General features: G+C 44.5%; 1 protein-coding gene and 1 long non-coding RNA gene across 3 annotated transcripts in view; one reads left to right on the top strand and one right to left on the bottom strand.

Moving 5' to 3' along the window:
* The window catches only part of DCLK1 (doublecortin like kinase 1), a 354,244-nt gene extending 351,138 nt beyond the window's left edge, over positions 1-3,106 (top strand). Inside the window, exon 18 of the transcript XR_013824882.1 lies at positions 692-3,106. The gene's annotated coding sequence lies outside the window, so the exon portion shown is untranslated. The remainder of the gene's footprint in view (positions 1-691) is intronic.
* LOC307176766 overlaps positions 1-21,219 on the bottom strand; it is a 99,480-nt gene that overhangs the window by 35,773 nt on the left and 42,488 nt on the right. The gene's annotated exons all lie outside the window — the stretch shown is intronic.

The raw sequence follows: 21,219 nt of genomic DNA, 5'->3' as shown, positions 1-21,219 counted from the left end.
AAACTTTCATTACTTGCATCGTGTAAACCATCTCTGTAGATGAGAACTGTTCATATTGATGAACACATTTTTTTCTCGACATTGTAGCAGAAATCATTTTATTTGTCATAATCAATGAATATGTGATTTGCTCCAGATCATTAGAAGGAAAAGTAAGATTTCAGTCATTGAAAATGTTTTTACTGTAGCCCTTATCTAACTTACACGTGGTGCATACTAAAATAAGCAGAGAAAAAATTGCAAATAAACTACTGAAAACGCTTGGTGTTTTGTGTTCAGTGAGACCTTCCTAGAACCTGCTCAGGACCTGCACGGGTGGTGGTTAACAGGCCCATCAGATATTGTTGAAAAAAAGCAATATATCCATGAATGAAGGCTAAAATTGCAATCCTTTACCCTTTGAGGTATGTTTCAGTTGGAAAAAAAAATAGAAGAAAAGAAAAATTGGCTTAGCTTAGAGGGTCACGGAGCTATCGTATGACCAAGGCTCATATACATTAAATCATGGTTGTTTGCTGGCCAGCAGTGCCCATTAGACGACTCTATCCCCTGTGCTGAAAGGCAATTGTGCTTGAGGGAGAGCTTTCTTAATATTATTGTGTTGCCTGCTAGCCTGTCTCTGGGTCAGGATCTGTCAGCATTTCCACGATAAACTTCTAATTTCAAAGGTTTTTAATTTGACCATAAAAAGGTGCCCCAGGCTGAAGTTTGCTGTAGAGGGCCTGTTCCAAAGAGTGAAGGTTCGCCGCCTTCTTTTCTCTGCCCAATTCTCCCGAGAAAAGAACCACCAAAAAATCAGGTATGTTCCCTCATTGTGAATTCAGAATTTTAGAAAGCACCAAGATCCAAGATGGTAGTTTAATGTAATTATTCATTTGGATGTGGGTTTAAAAACAAATAATGAGTCACCTGGCATATATTGTAGATAATGTATCTTTTCTATAATTTGTAAATCGTTAATTTTTTAAACTGTTATATGATTTCAGGGTGGGGCGGGGGGGAATCCAATCAAAGATTTTTTAAAACTTGAAGTTGGTCAGTTCAAGGGTTAGCCTTTCCTGCGTGTTGTCTGCCATTTCCATTAAGAGTTTGGGAAAAATGCTCTCAGACAGACCCTTATTTTGCATGCAGTGATAGAGGGTCAGATATATGCTTCTTTGGGAGATACGGATTTCTTTATTTAATCAAGTTTCATGAAGCCATTCTGGTCTGTTGAGGAAAATAGTGATTAAAAGCACTTCCAAATTAACATTTTTGTCAATTCGGATATGATAAGCACGTAATATGATAATGCACGTCACACTTTCTTGGTTTAAAGACAAAAAAATCAGCAAAACTTGAGGACACATTTGATCACTGCAAATGTGCTTTAAAAATTGGCTCAGTGGTGCTTATACATGAAACAGTAACAAATGGGGTCCCTAGGACTGTCAGAAGGAATCTTCCATTTGTATGTAGTTACATACTTGAGGAGGTGGTGCTTTTAAGGCAGTCTTATTTTTTAATCATCTCAAATATGCAACCATTCATCCAGTAACATTAAGGGTCGTAAACTGGTGGGAAACAGGAAATTCAATGTAGAAGCTGAGAATGCCTCTGCGTGGTGTGGTTTTTATTTTTCCTTTGGATTTTTTGTTGTTGTCATTCTCGGGCTTCAACGCTGAAGCTATGCGATCATTTTTCAGTGAGTGAGCCTCTAACCGGCAGGTGTTTTGATCATGAGGTTTGCAATCTCTTGCCCTTGGAGACAAGTGAGAGCTCTAGTTTCATACCTTTTCATAAAGGAAGAGCAATCTCTACAATTAAACCCTACCTGTAAATGTCCTCAACATTCTTTTTTGGTTAACTGATGTGAGACCCTTAATGTTGCTTCAATGTAAAATTGTATATTTTTGTCTGTGATATACTTTATTAACTTAAAGTAAATAATAGTTCTAAAAGTCTTCACTGTCAGTATTAAGAGAAAGTAAAGTAGGATCTTAAAAGTGATGATAAAGATGCTATAATGTCAGTTCATTCCAGTCCAATCGAATGTGGTAAGAAAAAGACCTTGAATAATTCTCTAGGGACAATTTCTCACTGACCATTGACATTAATTTTTGATATATTCTCAGAAAAAATAAAAAGAAATTGAAACTGGTCCAAGGTTAGAGTCACATCCTCGATAACTATATTTTTTTAATTTTATTAGGAAATTAATAATGGTCTTTTTCAATCTGGCTGAAAGAAAATTATTAAAGGGTTAGCTGAGTGTGAAATTAAATAGTATTTTGCTCATGCATACTGAAAAGGTGGGCTAGGAACCTGATGCATTTAAACAAGTTTCTGAAAGGTTTCAATTTGGTGCAAGAAAAAAAAACAGTGTTTCCTTCAAAAATACTGAATTTATCAATTGCTGCATGGATCAGATGGCACAGGTTAATCTTTGATTTTCAGAATCTTAATGAAATAACTTTCAAGCAATTTGTATCCATGATTAAAGCTGGAATGAGATCCAATTTTTTTCCCTAATCTCTCAGTTTAAGCTAATAAATGTAGGTTAATGTGGATGAAATCATCTGTGATATATTATGTTCATTTATCAACTGAGCTTTTTTGATGTTGCCTGTTTTTATGTAAAACATGTTCTTAAAAGTTAATAAAATAATAGTACTTGGTGTATGAACTGCTACGTAATACCCGAGCTCCAGTGTCCACTCCTCAGTTCACTTTGCCATAATGGAGTAAAATTTCATTTTAGTTCAATTCATAATTGACACATTCAGTCCATGAAGGAATAACCCAGCTGTGTTCTTGAGGGGAATTCTCTCTATGCAAGGCTTTAAAAATTAGTCATGCAGTCAGAGTGTAGCTTTCCCACATGTCCTTCCTAGCAGAGTGTATATTTCATGAGCATAATTCAAAAACAGCTATTCTAAAAATGTCCCTTTTCATATATTACCTTCCTGCCTGGGCCAGTGACTTGGATAAACACAAAGAAATCAAATACCATTCAGGCCTATTTTACCCTTCCACCTAACAAGATCTCCAGAGAAGAGTGTTGTTTTATCTGCTAACCTGTAATTAGCTGCCATTTTTATAGCGATGTCCCATCAGGCATCCCATGTGCAATACTGACCTTAGAGAAAATCGCCATGCTGTACAAGGGAATAACGTTCTTTCTAACGTGAGTTGTTCAATGCTAGGAGATTGAAAAGTCGGCCAGCAAAAGTGACTGCAGGACCCTGGTGTCCTAGGAAGGTGCCAGAATATCTCCAAGCACTTGTAAAATTAGCAGTCACCTTCCTGGCCATCTACATGCTGCTGCTGCTACCGCTGTTGCTGTTTTTGTGCCTTTTGCTCCTCTGCAGTGAAATTGCTGGGTCCTTTCTAGGATTTCGGGGCAACTGCTGTGAAACAATAGCTAAAGTGATTGCTTCCTAAGGACCATTACCTTGTTTTATGAGGCTGGCGGCTTTGCCAAAAACCTGCCATCAGAAAAAAACGTGCCCTGACACAGAAACATCCAACACCGGCAACTCTGGGATTGAGGATGATAAAACTACCACATCAGGAAACTGGGAGAAAGGCCTTCCAGGACTTTTGAAAGGTAGGACTTAATGTTCAGATAAGGAAGTTCTGCAAATGGTGGTAAATGGGTCAAATAAAACAGGTGAAGAAGCGTCCTAGGAAATTCCGTACACTACTACCTCCTTACACAGAAGAAAGGCTTTGCTCTATCTCAGAAGGCAGCCAGCCTCCCCAGCTCCAGAAGGGGCACCAAGGGAAGAGGGGGAGCCCCGCCCAGCCAGCTGGACCAGCCAAATCCATGCTGGCCGCCAGCTCTGTGACAGATGTCCTTGCCAGCTTGCCTGCACATCCAAATCATTCATTCAGATGTTTCCTGAGTAAGTGCCAGCACCACAGAGGGTACCCCATTTGGGCTTAGAAAAGAGACACCCCATTGTCCTTTTTTTTTTTTTTTTGCTATGGATTAGAAGACTTTAAAGATGAGAAAATGTGTTTCTAGCTGCAAGGTTTGCTATTTATCTCAGACTCCTGGTCCAGGGTTCAGATAACCTGGACATCACATCCAATCAGGCTTTGTGGTTATGGCAACTTGGATTCTCTCACTTGAGGATGTGTTTACCATCTGCCTGTTCAGTGGTGCACACACCCTGTGCTACTCTTGGCTCCGCTCCTGGCCTCTGGGGTAGAAGGCTCCCAGAGTCTTCTCTGCCGTTTGTAATTAGCATGCGATTTACAACTGTCGTAGACTAGCACATCTATTCAACAAGCATTCTCCAGGACCTACTGTGAGTGACGCACCACATGGAAGCCAAGATGAACAAGACAACACTCCTGTTCTTAAGAATCTCAGATCTAGTGAGAAATCTTCTCCTCTGGATGGCCATGGGCTGGGGCACCTGATTTATCACTCACAGATGGCCGACCAACAGTTTGTCGGGGGAGAGGCATCCCTACCAGCCCGAGACTGGCCCCCTCAGCATGTGTAGACTGTGCTCCTGTGAGCAGGCCAACCGTCAGTCACATGCGAATACATCTGTGGCCTGCTCTGTTACAACAATTCATATATTCATGTGTCACCCTTAGAAAGGCCCTGGAAGGAGGCAAAGATGGGAAGGAAATAGGAGACGGAGAGAGGGAGGGAAGGAAGAAATGAAGGCTGCTGACACCAAAGCTGCCCCAGTCCTAAGACCTAGTGTGTTACTGGGGAGTTTAGAGGGAAGGAAGAGTATTAATGTCTCACAGAGTGCTCTTCAGGCCCAGTCCGAGGACGTGCTCTGCGGGAATTAGAGAACATACCTCAGTGTAGGTTTAACATGGTCTCTTCCACACTCTTCATTCAGGGGAGTGCCCTCCACCCCCTGTGACAGGATGAATAATAAGACCCCACTGATAGAACCATCAATGCATTTCTTTAGGAAGCAGGGGGTGGGGTGTTTCCCAAAAATGTTCTAATTCTCACACTTTACTGTCCATTCTCTCCCTGACTTTCGAGATCCTCTTGGAGGACCTAATTCCCTTGAACCTGGGAATTTCTAGTAACAGGAATTTCAACCTGGGGGGCCCCCTCCGCCATCTGCCATCGGGGCACTTCGTCTAATCCCATCTCCAGCAAGCTCCTATCAGGTGCCAGTCCCACTGCTGGATCCTGGGATCCATCCTGGCAGCATGAGATAAAAGACCTAACCACTGCCTCCCCGACGACCAAGGTCCCGTGCAGGAAGCAAGTAAACAGAGAGACATCAACCAGCATGAGCAGGGCCGCGAGAGGAGAGCACGGGGTACTTCGCAGGCACTTTGGAAGTTCATCTAACTGAGATGGAGGGGCGAGGGGATTCAGAGGAGGCTTCCTGGAGCAGGTGCCCCTGAGTGAGTGTCTGAAGGATAAGTAGGAATCAGTCAAGAGAACGAGGAACGTACTTTAAGCCATGGGGACATACTTAGAGAACATGGTGGAGCTCAGAATGGGTAAGAGGGAGGTTTAAGGGTGGTCCTAAGGAGGCCAGGGTACAGCCCAGGGAGCTGGGACCCTCAGACCCTCAGCTGTCATGCAGGAGAACAGGCATGGAGATCAGCCCATCTCCTCGCTGTGTGTGCTCAGAATGTGGTGGGTAAACTTAAAAATGAAACAGCCCCAGACTCTGGGTCACCAGAGCTGGTTAAGGAGGAAGGGGAGCTGGGTGCATGACTCTTGGGGGGACATTAGAGACACTTCCCGAAATAACACGGATCCTAATGGATCCCTCACAGCAATTGCAGAGGGCAGCCTCCCTGTGCAAACGGAAGGGCTAGTCATGTGTTAATCCTTTCCTACAAGGAGTAGAGTCTCCAACTCACAAAGCTTCTCAGCTCACAGGGAGAAAAAAATCACTTCCTTCTCACCTGTGTTGCTTCACTGCTGATAAAAAAAGGAAAAGAGAAATGCACTGACCCTGAAAATAGCGCTCTCTCTCCTCCTTCTGGGGCAAATCCACATTACCACCTTTCCCTCCAGCAGGGTGATAATTAACGTTCCACCCGAGAGAGGTTTCATTATTCCATCAGAATTACCTATTAATTTGCTGGATTCTTCCGATGAAGCGGTGAACTTGTCATGATGGGAACATTGTTCAGAATGTGAAATATCCTTTCATTTTCAACAGGTAAATCAAAGCCCAAGCCAACCTAGACATGTTTAATTTCTGCTCTCGACATGGTCCCCTCTGTTCTCACTGTTGTGGATGTTTCATTTTTCAACATTTTCTAAGTTCTCTGCTCTCGTGCTGAGCAAACTGTTTGGGCTTCATCAATAGCTTCTATTTTTTTTAAATTCCTCTGTAGAGGAAGGTTCACACTGGCTTCTTAAATTGGAAAACTGAACATTTCCTGCTCGGGATGGGAGGGAGGCCTCATTCCAACACTTGCATCTGCTGATTCTCTCACGGGACTTCTGTCCAGTGGTTTTGTGGGTTCTCCTGAATTGCCCGCACCTTGGTGTGCTTTTCTGTAAAAATGTTGTCGGTGTGTACGTGTGCCTCGATTCCGCTGCCTCTCGGGGCCTCTCACAACAGGGCCTTCCTCTCTGAACATGTTTGTACCAAAAAGGTCTGATGAAAACACACCAAGAGCAGCCCTGGTGCAGAAAGGAGGGAGGCGACTATCACCTGGACGATTGGTTCTCTGGAATAAAAGAGCGTGGAGACCCGCCAGCCTGGGTGACCAGGTGCCGGGAGGAGGTCTGATCACTGCTGAGCCTCGGATCTCTTTAGTGTCAGCCGACCAGAGCTTCCGTGAGCCCCTGTTAACCAGAGCCCAGGAGTTACAGTAGCAGAGGATGCCCTTGGACCTAAAGGGTCACTCCTATCTGTCATGATCAAGATTATCCAACTCAGCTCTGTCCCCAACTTGTCAGCAGGGTTCGCTCTAAAGGAGAGGAACGTTCTAGGTGAGAGAGAGGCCAGGGGCTCTTGGGGCCAAGTCAGGCCTCCTTCCAGCGCCCAGCTCCACTCATCAGTGTTTTAGCAACAACAGCCCCATAAACCCCACCACGGCCATGCTCAGTCCCCTCCCAAGAGACACGTCTGCTGCCTGAAAACCATGCGGCCTCTCCACCATAAATGCCCAAGGTTTCGCTTCTCCTTAATGTGGCCCTAAATCCAGACTGGCCTCTGGGCAAACTCTGGCCCCGGCCTCCATCATGCCTCTTCAAGCCTGGAGATTTGGGAATCATTTCCAAGAAAGTTAGCTTTCACAAGAGAGACCATGTGCCCCTATTCGAGGAACAGACACCATTTTGGGGAAGTCAAAGCACAGTGGCTGGGTAGGCTGTTTGCTGTTTCCTGCCCTGCGGGTCATGAACACGCCCTGAGAGATATCCCCGATACCGTAACTCATCCTGAAAGCCTCGCTAGCCAGGGAACATGTGACGTAGAGACAGAGCTTCTCCATTCTATGTCTGCTGCATCAACATTTACCTCTAAAAGCTCAGACCCAGAACCACCGCTGCTTCTGTGCTGCTGTAGTTAGCAGGCTCCTTCCCCCACTCCACAGCATCTGGCGGACGTGGGTGCCAGTACTGGAGTTCCTAGCGGTATCACTACCTAGTTATCCAAAAAGTGTGTATGTGTGAGTGGTATGTGATGTGTTGCGTATGTGTGTTTGCATGTATGCATGTGCTACGTGGTGTGTGTGTATGTGTGTGCCTATGTGTATGGTGTGAATTTGTGATGTCTGTGTATGTGTGTATTTGTGTATGTGTATGTGTGTGTGCATGTAAGTGTGGTGTGTATGTTCTGTGTGTATGTATATATGTATATGGAGGGGCGTGGTGATTAAAAAATGTGAGTCCACATCACACAATGCAGCAAGCTTCCTGCTGCAGGCAGCTTAACCGTCCCAAGTGTCTGCCATCTTATTATCCCCCAGAAAGATGATCCCCCCCAGCGTCAGGCTTAGTAGTCTTCTGTAACATGGGACCAGCTCCTGGCCACAGCCGGCCTCCTAGGGCTCTGTTTACTCTCCTACACTGTCATCCACTTCACCATTTGCCACCAGTGTGGGAGACAGCTGCCATGACTTTAGATTTGAGCGGTCAGCCTCAAGGTCAACCTTGACCTTACGGCAAGGTCAGGCTTGCTGTAAATCAGGGAGGCACATGAAAAATGAGGTGCCCTTTTCTCCAATCCAAGCTCCTATACTTTCAGTTCCAGGCAGGCGTGTCCCGTCTCCCCGCTTTCCCCCAACGCTGCTGCTCTTCACAGATATCTGACGTGAAGCCTGCTGGCTACTGGCGTCTTAAAAATGTTTACGTGTGAAGGGACTTCCCTGGTGGTCCAGTGGTAAAGAATCCGCCTTACAATGCAGGGGACGCGGGTTCGATCTCTGGTCAGGGAACTAAGATCCCACATGCCGTGGGGCAACTAAGCCTGCACGCCACAACTACTGAGGTTGCACGCCTCAACTAGAGAGCCTGTGCGCCACAACTAGAGAAGAGAAAACCCGCACGTCACAACTAGAGAGAAGCCCACGCCGCAACAAAAGACCCCGCATGCCACAACTAAGACCCAAAGCAGCCAAAAATAAATAAAATAAATAAATAATAAATCTTTGGGCTTCCCTGGTGGCGCAGTGGTTGAGAGTCCGCCTGCCGATGCAGGGGACACGGGTTTGTGCCCCAGTCCAGGAAGATCCCACGTGCCGCGGAGCGGCTGGGCCCATGAGCCATGGCCGCCGAGCCTGCGCGTCCGGAGCCTGTGCTCCGCAACGGGAGAGGCCACAACAGTGAGAGGCCCGCATACCACACACACACACACACAAAAAAATGTTTACGTGTGAAATCACCAGACCATTATCTTTCTTCCACCCGGGCCCAGCTCTAACAATCAGCCGGTTGCCCTCCGATATTGACTTTCTTTCTTCCTGTTGGTTTGGCTGACAGTAGGATGCCTACTGGGACACTGGCCATGTCTCTGGAGAGTGAGGGTCACAGAAGGGACCCTTATCTGGTGATAGGGTGACAGGAGGGAAAGGGCCACATTTGTAAGTATAAGCGGGGACTCATTTTGTGCAGTGGATGAAAACTTCTGAGGGTGAGAGTTTGAAATTCCCCTTTTCCTGGGAAAGCATCTATTTTCCTCTATTTGGTTTCAGCCATACGTAAAAGCCAAGTATAAGCTAGGGTTTCCAAAATAGAGAATTCTCAAGTTCATGAACCACAGCTAATTCAGTCCAATATGGCCCTCCGGCCAGCAGCTCCCTGAGCAGAGATCTGTTCACAGGCGTCAAACCACTTGCTATAAACGTTCTCTAAGGGCTCCAAGCTAAGACCATAGGTCACCTACGAGGAGGCAAGTGAGAGCATCATCAGAGCTTTGCCACCACCTGGGGACATACATCACTGCACAGGCTCAGGGATCTCAATGGCGCAACATGTCTGCTTAGGACACCAAGTTCCAAACCTTGCATGGCAGGAAATGTGGCTGGTAAGGACATCATGGGGACCTATGTACCTTATGAAACAATGAAGAGGCATTGAAGGGTTTTAGGTAGGGTGTGGCATGCTGAGATGGATGCTTGTAAAAGATGACTCTGTCATGAGTAGAGGCTTGTTTGAAAGGGGACAAGCCTGGCAACTGGAAAACCCATTAGGGGACTGGTAATATTTTAGGACGAGATAGTGAAGTCCTAAAGTGGGCAGTGGTGATAGGAATGGAGAGGAAAGGCAGTAAGGACATGTTTAGGAGGCCAAATCAATCAACAGAACCTGTTTCTCATGGGTGATTTGGTGAGCGCCGTGTGAGTAGCAGAGGAGGGAAGAGGACAGGGCAAGGGTGCTGGGGTGGTGGACCAACTTGGTTTTGAACATATTGAGTTTAGTGGACTGTGGAGCGTCTGGGAGGGGAGAACCCACAGGAACAAGGCTGGGCTGCACACGGGTGTGGGAGTGGAGCAAAAAGCGATATTTGAAACTTTTAAGAGTGAATACCACCACCAAGGAGAGTTACGAACCTAAGTAGAGAGGGGGGGTAAGGAAGGCACCCTGGGCCCCTCTAGCACAGGAGACCCTGAAGGAAGCAAAGACTCATAGACATGAGGGACTGGGCATCAGAAGAGGGGCTTGGAGCCAAGGAAAGAGGTGATTTCCAGGAGGGAGTGATGAGGTGTGTTAAATGCAGCTGAGTGAGTTCCTAGGATAAAAAGGGAAGGGTTATGGAAATAAAGATCAACCAAATAAGAAAAGCAAAGGCTAGTTATTCTGGACTTGCTGTAGCAAGGGAGTCAGCCGCCATCACTTGTGTTGGGCAGAGACCCGAAGGCAGGCAGAGGAGTGGGAACGCTTTAGGGCGGAAACGGGAAGGCTTCAGGTGCGCCCTGACTGCTGGCCACTGGCCTGGGGCGACTGCAGGTGGACCAACTAGAAATGGGGCATACTATGGGATTGGTTAGGGGTGCATATTTGGTTTTCTCTGGTTGGTCCTAAGTCAGAAGCGGGGATGAAAATAGGGAAATTTCCAGTTATTAATCAAGTCCTGGCCATTTGGGGCTTATAGAAGTTACTGTTTAGCTTCCTGAACTGTCACCAGCGATAGCCATCTAGAGCTTCCTACAAGCTTCCTGACTTATAACAGGCTGGCTTCCTGGGTTGCCCATTGTATATGAAAGGATTGGTTTCCTAGGCTTATTGCTGCAGGTTGTGGGTCAAAGTTCTCTTTTTATATATAGTCTGGCATTATCCATTTGCATATTCAGTCTCTCAGGGTACAGATTTGGCTTCTGGGAGCCTTCCTGAAAGCAGTTTCAGAGAAGCCAAGAGAGCAGAGAGTAGAAAGGTGAACAAGAGGTAAGCACACGTAGACAGAGCATGTGTCCCTTGCTCTTTCAAGAAGATTTTGTTAAGAGAAGGAGTAATTAAAGGGTGATAAGCCTCCAAGAAGTGTTCTGCTTTTAAAAGAATGAACTTGAACTTTGTTCACTGAGAAAAACTATTAACATCCCATGAAAAGGGCTGAAAATATCAGACTGCCTAGTAGATATCTCCCCAAGCATGACTCATACGGACCTCGAATTTCACCAGGTCCAAAACTGAGCCCACTCTCCCTTGCTGCAAATAAGTTCCATGCCCTGTACACCCTGGGTTAGCTGGTCACTCCCCTCCAACCAGGCATCACTGAGTCACTAAGTTCTATCGATTCTACCATCATCATGCCCATCCCCTGCTCTTCAATACCACTGGTACTTCCTTGGTTTACGTTCTCATTATTTTTCAGTTGGACTATTTTGACAGGTTTCAAACTGGTCCTTTCAACCCCTGTCTGTCCTGTCTGAAAACTGCTGACTGAGCTTTCTTTTTAAAATGCAAATCATCTTACTTTTCTGTTTGCATTCTTTCAATGGAGCCCACAGGATAAACTGCCAACTTCTTATTATGGCACTCATTCATTCATTCCACAAACAGTTCTTAAGCATCTACAATGTACCAGGCATTCTGTTGGGTACTGAGTATACAATAGAAAATCAATAAATCTATCCCCTGGTTCCTGAAGTTTGTGGTCTAGTGGTGGGTAAACATTAATCAAATAATTGCACAAAGAGCATTTCAACTGTGATGAGTATTATAAAAGGGAGATGCAGGGTACAATGAGAGTATCGGATAGAGGAATTTGATGGAAATAGGGAGGTCAGGAAGGCTTCCTGAGCTGAGATTAGAAGCCTGAGTAAGAGTTAACTAGCAAAGAAGAGGGTAAAGTGCATTGTGGGGAACAGTTTGTGCAGAGCCTCAGTGGTGGAAGGAAGCATGCTAGCCCAAGGGACTGAAATCTGGCCAGTGTGGAGGAAGAAAGGTGTGAGACACCTGAGAGATAGACAGGCAGGTCTTACAGGGAGAACAGTGGTTCATCTTTATCCCTCAGAGGAATTGATGGGTTTTAAGTAAGAGGTGGGGGTGGTGGTGATGGGATCAGATTTTCATTTCAAAAAGGTTACTCTGGCACTAGTAGGAGCTTTAAGGGGGTGTGGCTGAGAAGACAGAGGTAGAAAGCAGTACGGATAAAAGCTGACAGTAGATACACTCTGGTGGTGATAGTGGAGATGGGGATTATGGATATTTAGGAGCTATTCTTAACAGGACTTGAACATGAGGGGTCTGAGCAGGAGTTGTCAGGGATGATTTTAGCTTTCTCGCTTACAGAGGGATAATGGTCCCTCCCAGTCCCTGAGTTAGGGAACTCTGGAAGAGAGCCAGCTGAAGGAGTAGAGGAAGATGCTGAACTTAATTTTAGACGTGTTCTTTTTGAGGTGACTCTGACACATCCAAAAGACCTAGAGCATGCATTAGGATATACTAGTCTGGAACCCAGAGGAGACATATATCTTTAGTCGTCTATATATAGGAACTCACTGATGGATGAGAATGCCTGAGATGAGTGTGGGCCAAGCGGAGTGGTCTTGGGCTGAGCCCTGAAGAACTTCAACCAATAGTGATTGGCTAGAGGAGAAAATGCACACGAGAAGAGACAGAAGCAGCTGGAGAAGCAGGCAGAACCCAGGAGAAGGCTGTATTGTGAAAGCCAAGGGTAGAGAGTGCATAGAAAACTTAAAAAAAAAAAAAAAGTCGGTAGAATTTAGCAATATGACGGTTATTAGCTACCTTAGCAGCACTTGTCATGGAAGAATGGAAAAGGATATCTGCATGATACCAAGGGAACCAGGCAAGGCTGCCCTGGGTCAGATGCAACCAGCCCAGAAGCTCTAGCTCCCCAGCACCCAACTGACTGCCCTGAAGTATAAGGGATTATTAGCCAGGCCCACCTCTAGCTTATTCTCAGCATACCAGTGAGCAGTTGGGAAGCTCTGCCTTGTAGGTAAAGTACAGTTTCCAAAAAGTGATGGATCCTGGAAGCTAGATTACAAAGGGAATGGGGAGAGAGGACCAGGGCAGCTACTACTGCCCTACTCTAAGGAGCCAATCCCACTGTATTTTGAGTGAATGGTGCCACCTGGAGCTGTGCAACATGGTGGCAAGCCAGACCAATATTGTTAACTCTTCAGAGAGCTTTGGTTGAGACTGGAAAGCTAGAGATAAGACTGTGGATGGAAGGAAATGAGTTAATTGTTATCTCTTTTAAAATCCAGAGAAGCATTTGTGTATTAAAAAGCTAATTACTTATGTATTAAAAAGACAGATATATTGAGAGAAAAGAATGAATATGAAAGTCCATGAAGACTCAACATCATTACTTAGAGTAACGGCAAATGGAAACCTCAGTGAGATGATATTTCACACACACTAGGATGGCTAAAATGAAAAAGGCAGACAAGAGTTGACAAGGATGGAGAGAAATTAGAACCCTCCTACATTGCTGGTGGGATTTTAAAATGGTGCATCCACTCTGAAAAATAGTTTGGCAGTTCCTCAAATTGTTAAACAAAGAGTTACGATAGGACCCAGCAATTCTACTAGGTATATACCCAAGAGAAGTGAAAACATGTGCACACAAAAACCTGTACACAAATGTTCATTATTCATAATAGACAAAAAGTGGAAACAATCCAAATGTGATCAACTTCTGAATGAATAAATACAGTGTAGTTTATCCATACAATCAGAGAGTATTCTGCCATAATAGGACCTGAAGTACTGATTCATGCTGCAGCACGGATGAACCCTGGAAACATTACACCGAGTGAAAGAGGTTAGTTACCAAAGGCCACATATTGTATGATCCCATTTATATGAAATGTCCAGACAGGCAAATCACAGAGCCAGAAAGTAGGTTGGTGGTTGCCAACTGGTGGTGGGGAGTGAGTGCTAATGGATACGGGGTTTCTTCTGGAAATGATGACTGTGTTCTAAAATTATAGAGGTGATAGTTGCACTACTCTGTGAATATACTAAAAACTCCCGACTTGCGCACTTTACAAGGGTGAATTCTATGATATGTGAAGTGAGATAGATCTCCCTAGTCCTGCTAAGTGCGGCCGCTGATTTGAACAAGGGGGCTTTTGCACAGCTGCTAACTGTTCCTCCAGATGCATGACACCTGGGTCCCCCTGGTCAGCCCTAGGAGGCGCCAGAGACAATGGACACCAAAACGCCACTGCACTCAAGCTAAAACAACTGTATCTTAGTAAAGCTGATATTTTTTCAAATCAAGACTTTTTATGACTCTTCTCTCTCTCCTGCCACACCTGCAGCCTGTGCCCCTCCCTTTCCTCGACAGCGTCTCCTCCATTCAGTCAAGTTCTACTCATCCCGTAAGACCTCACGAGCACATCTCTGTCTTGGTGAAGACGGGACTAACCTTGCCCACCTCCACCCCAGTGAGTAAACTGAGTCACCTCTGCTTTGTGCACCACTGTACTATTTAGTACTATTTACCATTAAAACTCATCTCGCTAGAGGGCAATTATGTGTTTGCAGGCCTGTCTCACCACACTGGAGCTTCTTGGGAGAACTGACCTCTCACCATGTTTTTCTCTGTAGCACTTAGCACTGTGCCTAAAGAGAAGAGATGCTAACAAATATTTTAGGGCAAAAGGGTGGACGGATAGAGAAAGGAAGATTGCCCTAGTAAGCAACTGGGTTGTCAGTGAAGAAGAGAAAGCTTTCAAATGTTATAAAGTGCTCTAGTCCCTAAATTAAAATACTTAAAGAAATAATTATTGTATCTATACACTGGATAAAGTTCACCAATGATGAGCATTTATCAGTAATGAATAGATAGTGGGTGTGTTAGCCCCACCACCCTCTTCAACTTAAGGGTTTTTTAATTTAGTTAGTATAAATCTGGCTTTTAATAGTTTTGTAGAAAAGAGGTTCAGCAAACAAATGTTAACCCTGAGTAAAGAAAAAACAACACAGGCAGTGTCTTAATTCTTCAACTAACAGACACCATTTTGATGTGCTAATAGCTGCAAATAATAACTGCAGTGAGGTGTTAACTAAATGTTACCATAGGTGTAACTGAAACAGTAGATTAGGAAAATCTTTTGGATAACAATTGAAATAGACCCAAGCCCTAAACTAGGAAGGTGTTCAGAGCTGACATTTTTCTCTTAGCAGTTAAAACAGCCATATCCTTAACACTAGAAATCCCAGTTGCCACAAACATAAAAATAAGACCATGCCAAGCCAGTGAGGAAGTATCACCCCCTTAGGGTCTGGGCTAGTTGAGTTACTAGCTGCAAAGCTAGTACAAAGCTAGTATTGCTGCAAAGATTAAGTACATCAAAAATGATTTTTGAAATGCAAGGAATGCATGTTTAGTGTTGAAAGTTGGACATCATGGGTAAAGCAAAGAAGGTGGAAAAAAATTCCACCACGATGAAGACCTCAGCATATGTCCTTTGAGTCTTTCACAAAAACAGGATTATCCCGCACTTACGTACATACAAGACATTCAACTAATATTGATTGAGCCACTGAGGTGGGGAAGAAGCTCACATCACATAAAACAAAAGAGGCAAAAATCCCTCTCTCGTAATGCTTGTATTTTACTTAGAGGGAAATATACACATAAATATAAACATAAGAAAATTATTCATTGTTTTTCATTGAATCTCAGACACCATCAATATCAATTATCTCTTCTTGCATAATAAAACACACCAAAAGGAAAGCCATTCTTTAGGTCACTGTTCCGTAGGTCAGTAATTTTGTCTGGGTTCAACTGGTGGTTCTTCTGGTCTCTTTTGAGATGACTCATGTATTCATTATTAGCTGCCTATCACTAGACAGCTCTGCTTCTTGGAGTTTTCTACTGTCAGTTGGGGCAGGGGAGGCGACCGGGCCAATTGTTTCTCGTCATCCAGCAGGCCAGCTTGGGGTTGTTTGTACGGCCAGAGCCAGATTTCCAAAGGAGAGACTGGATAGACACAGACCTCTTGAGGACGAGGCTCAGAACTGGCCTCTCATTCCTGCCACAATGTATTGATCAAAGCAATCCACAGTAGTGGGCAACTTTTAGGGGACAGGAAAATAGAGGAGCTACAAAGTCACACTGAAAAGAAGCGTGGGTACAAGGAAGAGACTAATCGCAATCATTTTTGCAAACAATCCATCACACCATTGATGTGCACCATCATTCCCTGCACTGCTATGAAAGAAAACAGCCGCCAAGTCGTTGGAAGGCATATGTGATTGTCAGTCTCATCTCAGTTTCAGAGATGTTTAACTGTAGAAAAAACACGCACCACAAATCAATGGAAGATGCTAGTTAGAAAGTCCTAAGACTATGGGAAGAATATAAAACTAGGAAAGGTGATCAAGAGTGCTGACAGTAGGGAGTCGTGATGGACTCTTAAATAAGGCAGTTAAGGGAGACTTCGCTGAGAAGGTTTGAGCAAAAACTGGAAGCAGGTGGGGGAGGAGGTATGCAGGTACCTGTGAACAGCCAGTAGGAAAGCCCTAAAGTAAGAGTTTGCCTGGTGTGATCAAGAAATGGGAAGTATGGTCGGGGTGGGGAGAGTAAGGGAGAAAGGAGTACAAGATGCAGTCTGAGAGCTAAGGGGGAGGGTGTGGAGGACTTTGTAGGCCATTTCCCATGTCTTTGACTCTGAGTGAGGTGGGAAGCTGTGAGCAGAGGCTCTCTGTGACGAGTTTTAATGCCTTAACTGGGTCCCTCTGCTGCTGTGATGAAATAACCTGTGAGGCATAACAGCAAGATGAGCAGGAAGATGTTGCACTAATTCATCTGAGAGATGAGAGTGGCTTGCACTAGGATGATAGCAATGACTCCAGTGAGGCTGAGATTCTGGGCAGACCTTGAAGGTAAGGGGTCAAAGGATTTCATGATAAGCTGGATGTGGCTGTGACGATAAAAAATGACTCCAAAGTTTTGTCCTGAGCAACTGGAAGGATGGAGTTGCTATTCACTGTGGTAGTGGCTATGGGTAGAGCATATCTGACAAGTGGGGAGATCAGGACTTCATACTTTTTAAATCGATAAGATTGATTTTTATCTATTACATATCCAAGCGTGTTTTGACCTTTTTTTAACAGATTATTTTTTTAATTGGAGTATAGTTGCTTTATCTCAATTAAAATGTCATGCATATCATGCTTGTTATTCAGTATTCTCCTACAACACCTTTTAAAAACAGCTGTATACTATTCCTTTTATGGATATACCATGATCTTTTTAATCATCCCCTACTGATGAACATTTAGATATTTTCAATATTTTATGACTACAAACATGGCTTCAGTGAATACCCTCATAGTAAAATCTTTGTATAGATCAACTATTTCCTTAGTATAAATTCCTCAAATTGGAATTGCTGGGACAGAGAGTTTATCTATTTTTAATATGTTTGACACATGTGGTCAAATCACTCTCCAGAAAAGTTGTATCAATTTATGTTCCCACCATGATGAATATTTTCTTGCACTCTTTTTTTCTTGTTTTTATTTTTTGTTTTTTGTGGTACGTGGGCCTCTCACTGCCGTGGACTCTCCCGTTGGGAAGCACAGGCTCCGGACGCGCAGGCTCAGCGGCCATGGCTCACGGGCCCAGCCGCTCCGCGGCATGTGGGATCCTCCCGGACTGGGGCACGAACCCGTGTCCCCTGCATCGGCAGGCAGCCTCCCAACCACTGCGCCACCAGGGAAGCCCTTTCTTGCACTCTTGTTTAAGTGCATCTTTACAGTCAGAGATTCAGATTATAGAAAATATTTCATGAGATGAAAATAATTTTACTCTAAATCCAACAAACCTTTATGGAACACCTACTATCCCGCAGATGTATGTTCTGTATGCCTTGCCCCAGGCATAACTTTATTGAATTTTTGCTTGAAACCTGTGCTAAATAATTACTAAGAAATGAGACCAGAATCCAAAAGCCAGCAAGTGACAATGTCAGGATATGATCCCTAAGTCCAATGGCTTGTGTCCTGAAGGGTAGCCACAACCTCAATGCATTTGGACCCACTGAGTGTCACGAGGCACCCTTGGGGGGCAGGGGCCGACAAGAACAAAGATTAAAGAAACAAACATGAAAAAAATCCAACAACAGCCCCATTACTCCTGAAGGTGGAGACAAACTGACATGCAAAACATCAGAGTGTGAATAATAAGGTAAGAATGAAGACAGAGGAGAAGGGCTCATTCTGTGAGCACTGACAAGCAAGTGTTGTTGAACCAGAAAGCAATTAGAAGTTCGGGGAGCTGAGAAGAGAGCCTGAACATTCCCTCAAAGAAAAGAAACAAGAGCTTAAATGCACATCGGTTCCATTGTCGACCCACAATTGTACAGAAGAGGAGAAACAAGACAGTTGGCCAGAAAATACATACTATGTGGTGAAAGGAAATTATGATGTAACCAAGGCCATGGAAACCAGGCCAAGAAAGCGGGGTGATTAAATTACGAGGGTTGAATCCCGCAACTGGGAGGAATCCAAGAGGAGGAAGGAGGTGTGTCCCTATGTGTGAAAATAAAGCATTGCACTTACAGACATTTTCAGGAGGCCTTCAAAGGGCCAATGACAACTGCAACATGACAGGAGCAGTGTTATGCTGCATATTGCCAGGCATTTCAGACATAGAAAACGTTAAAAGTTAGGTGGAGGGGTGATGAAGCAAGAGTGAAATACGCTATTATATGGTAAAAGTGAAAAAAAGAGTAACTCTGAGAGAGGCAACCATAGAAAAGAAAGTTCTGGAATCCACTTCACTGCGTCAGACCCGTTGGTGAGCCGCACAGGTCAGGGTCCTACTGGGTAAGAATAGGGGCTCTCTAACCATCTGCTCAGGCCTATGACCTTCATGTCTACTCTGTGTTCTCACTGGACATGAGGCCCTACTGCACTGATTCATGGTTATCCTCGGGCCTTGAATCTCGGGTATTGAAGTGCATCTTAGCCCAGCACCTGGCCCAAGCGGCAATCAGCTGTTTTTGTCTTTGTTTTTTTTTAACTGAAGTGGCATTCACATAATACAAAATTAACCACTTTCAAGCGTACAGTTCGGTGGCATTTAGTACATTCACAATGTTCTGCAACCACCACTCCTGTCTAGTTCCAAAGGGCAATTAGCTTTTGCTGAGTTTAGTAGCTGTTTAAGAGCTGTTGGCTATCTTGAACCCTCACCACATGCATCAGATGAATTTACATATTAACGCATGTTAACTTAATACAAGTGCCCCATACCTATGCTTAGAATGTGAGCCCAGCTCAGCTCTGTTAAAACACCCTTGGCATTTGTTGCTATTATTTCTCAGAGGTTTAAAACATGAACCATGCTCTATAAATGAGGTAGGGAACAGTAGGAGAACAAACCATCGCTATATTTCGTTCTTTTTGCTTTTTAAGCTTAAAATAAAAAGGAAGGGCTTCCCTGGTGGCGCAGTGGTTGAGAATCTGCCTGCTAATGCAGGGGACACAGGTTCGAGCCATGGTCTGGGAGGATCCCACATACCACGGAGCAACTAGGCCCATGAGCCACAAGTACTGAGCCTGCGCGTCTGGAGCCTGTGCTCCACAACAAGAGAGGCCGCGATAGTGAGAGACCCGCGCACCACGATGAAGAGTGGCCCCCGCTTGCCACAACTAGAGAAAGCCCTCGCACAGAAACGAAGACCCAACACAGCAAAAATAAATTAATTAATAAACTCCTACCCCCAACATCTAAAAAAAAAAGAATTAAAAAAAAAATCAAAAGGAAGACCACCCTTGAAAGTAGGGACCCTCTCACTGTCTTTGTACCCCCATATCCAGCATAGCGTGTTCACCCTGTTAGGTAAAGTCACACCTACACACCAGTATGCACTGTATTTCCTCCATATTTCAGGAAAGCTCTATTCTCCTATGGTTGGTTTTGGGTTTGGTTTTGGGTTTTTTCACCTTAAAAAATGATGTCTCTCATAATGATGAGTAATAAGAAGAAACACTGTCAGGGAAAAACTGGTTTTAGATCTGAAAACGACCTGAGAGAACATTTTATACCCTTAACTTACACGTGAGTCTATAGAGAAGTAAAATAATGCCACCTGGAGAAGAGAGGCCATCTGCTCAGGTTTGCAGAACTCTCCTGGAAAATCAAAATCCACGTCTCCCTCCCCACTGAGCAGAGAGTTAGAGTCATCAGGTTGCCAAGGGCAACCCCTCAGGAAGAAAGCTTCATCCAAAAGGTCTCACTTGTTTGGGGGTGTTATATCAGCAACCTTACAAACGCTGTTTCACTCATGAGGAAACTGAGGCTGAGGCGGGTCAGGGATGGAGGACCAAGCGAGAGCCTGAGGCTGCTTGTGCCCCACCCTCCTGCCTGCCACGTTTCTCAGAGGGGATTCCTCTGCTTGGGCTGTTATAACAATTCCATGGACTGAGTAGCTTAACAACAGAAATTGATCTTCTTAAGATAAAAATATATAAATATATTTATTTTTCAGAAATTTATTTTCTTGGACTTTCTGGAAAGTCCAAGATTAAGTTGCCAGCAGGGTCTATGTCTGGTGAGGGCTTTCCCCTTGGATTGCAAATGGCCACCTCCTCACTGTGTGCTCGCGTGACCATGACCTTTCCTCATTTTAGGTGCATGGAGAGAGAGAATGAGAGAGAGAGAGAGTGAGAGAGCACACAAGCTGTCTGGTGTCTCTTGTTATACGGACGCTAATCATATTGGATCAGGGCCCCACCCTATGACCTCATTCCAACCACTTACTTCCTTAGAAGCTATCCCATCTCCAAATTCAGCCACACTGGGGTTAAGCTTTCAACAGACAAATTTTGGAGGAAACACACATGCAGTCTATGACACAAGCATGTAGAGCTTCTGTGGCTCAGAGCATATGTTCTTTTAGAAAGCAAATAAAAATCCGCATTTTAGACCACAAAATGAACAGTTTCCAGTATAGCCACAGTCCTGTAGTTTTGGTTTATCCAGGCAGTAGCTCAAGAAACTGGGTTTTGTTTGGATTTGGTTTTTTTTTTTTTTTTTGCTTTTGCTTTTGTTTCTTTACCACAGCATACACACAATAGGTGAGCCCAATGCCTTCTGTACTGATGTGGCAGAGGCCACATCAACGTCTTTTTAAGGCCCCTTCCACCAAATTTGAAGCCAAATGCCAAGCCTTTAGACGCCAAGCCCAGACCTGGAAATGTCTCAGTGAGACAGATCTCTCTAGTCTGCTAACAGCTGCTGATTTGAGCAAAGGGACTTCTGCACAGCTGGTAACTGTTCTCCCAGGTTAATGACACCTGGGCCCCACCGGTCAGGCCCATGAGGGGCCAGAGACAATGGA

The sequence above is a fragment of the Stenella coeruleoalba genome, assembly GCF_951394435.1.
Source record: "Stenella coeruleoalba genome assembly, chromosome: 18".
In the NCBI taxonomy this organism is placed as follows: Eukaryota; Metazoa; Chordata; class Mammalia; order Artiodactyla; family Delphinidae; genus Stenella; species Stenella coeruleoalba.
Note: the sequence above shows the minus strand (reverse complement) of the source record. Positions and strands in the feature narration are given on the sequence as shown.